Genomic DNA, 2671 nt, shown 5'->3' with positions numbered 1-2671 from the left:
GACTCGAAAATGGAAACTCACATAATAAAAAAAATACTTTTTTGATAGGTTCATCAGTTTCCCATTTGTACTATGAGTTTCCAGACAACATGTATTACAAAAATCTCACACAGGCAAGGCCAGTGGGTAGGCATACTTGGGATTAGTTAAAGGTACTTAAACATGACTTATTGTGGAATGTAGGTACATACCTATTTTATTTCTATAAAAGGAGATTTTTATGATTTACCTAATAATATCAAAATCATTTGTTTTTTAAATTGTAAACACGTTTTACAGAAGAAAAACATATTTTTGTAATATTGTTTCTTGTACTAAACTTAAGTTCAAAAATGGTGCACTTAAATTTTTCTTACTTCTATCTGAGTAATAAAAAGTAAAATTAAAATGTTATCGACCTTATTTTGCTACTTTAAAAAAACCAGTTGACTGAAGTTATATAACAATTCTGAGGTCAATCGGCCAACTGGTTATTGAGAAATCGTAGTTGCCGATTTGTATTTGTGCGTGTAAAATGGATGTACCATTGGGTGAGATTAAAATGAAGTAATTGATAGTTAGCAGCTAATCAGCCAACCCAGGGCCAAGAACAACTTGTTCCTCTCTCTTGGAAATTGGATTATAGTCAGTTTGGCATTCTGTCCTTCAGTTCTTGTTACTTGTCGCCTTCTCACTACTTGTCAGTACTCATACTTCCCTCTATTCTATAACTCTATCATTTTATCAATATATCACTATTCAGTTTGGACAGTCTACACTCAATTCTAAAACCTTTTCTTTCTAGACAACAACACCGCATTAAGTAAGGTTGGGATGATGGGTAGATACTGCGTGCAAATGAATCAAGAATATGTTTTAGTGTTTTGTGAACACCTCACTAGGAGAACAACATTTTATGCTGAGGTGTTCACATGTCTTAGTTATGTGATTTGTTAGATTATTATTAAGTATTATGTTATGTAAATGTTTTTGACTCTTGTTTAATGTTAATAATTTTTTTTAAATTTGTACGTCTTTTGTTTTGATTCAGATTTTTCTACCAACTTTAGTGTTGGTGTGTTCTGTATTACCGTAATTGTGGATAAAAGTCTTTACGGTCAATGATGGTTGACGGTAGACAAATTAACAAAAGAAATAAAACTTAACTTGGATAAGTTAAGCCAGAAAGAAAGAGAAAAATGCGCAAATACATAAAAATTATTGATAAAATAAAATCACCAGAATTCGGCGGTCACCTTTGGACTTTGTGCTGAAACTGACGGTGCGTTAGTTTTTGGTTTAGTTTGGTTTTACGTGATATCTGCACCAAAGGCCCAGCTGCTCAGAGCCAGTAGGACTACGGTATCCCCAATTGTGGTATGTCGTTAGCAGAGGTGTGCAAAATGCAAACGGGAGAAAAATTTCCCATTTGAAAACGCGAAATGTGAAATTGTTTTTAGAAAAGTATTTAAATGCACAATGTTTTCTCAGGTTTATTCAAATAATTATTTTTATTTCAAAGAAAATTTCCATTGGATGATACATTAGGAATATTATTACAACCACCATGATAGGGATGTAGCGATACCACTGTGTTATGGCGGGTGAAGTTTATAGATTGAACATTTTCATAATATATATAATAGTAAATTATACAATTCCGACTTAGTTCATATTTCATGAGACAAATAATTAATTAAACTTTGATAAGAATCATATTTAATATGAATGAAGTGAAGGTTGGAGATATGGGGGTTAAAGTGTAGATTGTTAGCTTGCTTTAATTGAAATGTATTCCAAATTTAGATGGAAGGATCTATAGAGTTATTTGTGTTTTGAAAGTATGGAGTTGAGTTGAGGTTTTTAGGATATCAGGGAGAAGATTAAGGCTAGGTAGGTTTTTTGCAGAGGATCAATAAAAGTATGAATACAGCCACCCCAAATGATGATACCATATTCTAATATGGATTAACAGAGAGCATAGTATACTGATTTAATTGCTGTAGGAGTAAGGATATTTCTACGGGTTGGAACACATAAGAATGCGGGGAGTTGGCTATGTGCTGATTCCAACGTAGATATTGTCAATCAGATATGATTGACACTATCTATATTTTTTTTTTTTATTTAAACGCCCATAGGGCTTTTACCTATAATAATGTACATCTTTATTTTTTTTATTTATACAGATTACATTTAAAAAAAATCAGTGTTGACAAAATATGTTACATAAAATATAAGAGTTTAAAAAATATAGGTATGGATATAGTACAAATAAGTGAGACGAAAAATATAAAATCTGCCAAAATCCTCCAAATCAACAAAAATGATAATAAGAAAGTATAACAATAGTTTACAAATTAGGTAAAAATAGTTCGCACATTCTCCGTTTAAAGTTTGCCAAGTTCAAATTATTGTCAAATACATTTATATGGTTTAAGTATTTGTTACCAAGACTGTGTAAACGTTGTTTTGGAGAGTGAAAACTATAGTTGGAATGAAATGTATGTATGTAAAATGTTGATATTTGCCTAGTTGTTCGTGTAGGTAAGTGTAGATTTATTAAATGCAGGAGTTCACAACAATCGAATTTAGAGTTCAATAATTTTAAGAAAAAGGTTAGGTCGTTTATTTTTCTTTTGTTTTCTAATGTTGGAATATTTAAAAGATTCAATAATGACAAGTAATTTAT

The sequence above is a fragment of the Hesperophylax consimilis genome, chromosome 20 (assembly GCF_061612785.1).
Source record: "Hesperophylax consimilis isolate HC1 chromosome 20, BYU_Hcon_1.0, whole genome shotgun sequence".
Classification (NCBI taxonomy): domain Eukaryota; kingdom Metazoa; phylum Arthropoda; class Insecta; order Trichoptera; family Limnephilidae; genus Hesperophylax; species Hesperophylax consimilis.
The sequence above is the reverse complement of the archived record's forward strand: the minus strand, read 5'-3'. Positions refer to the sequence as shown.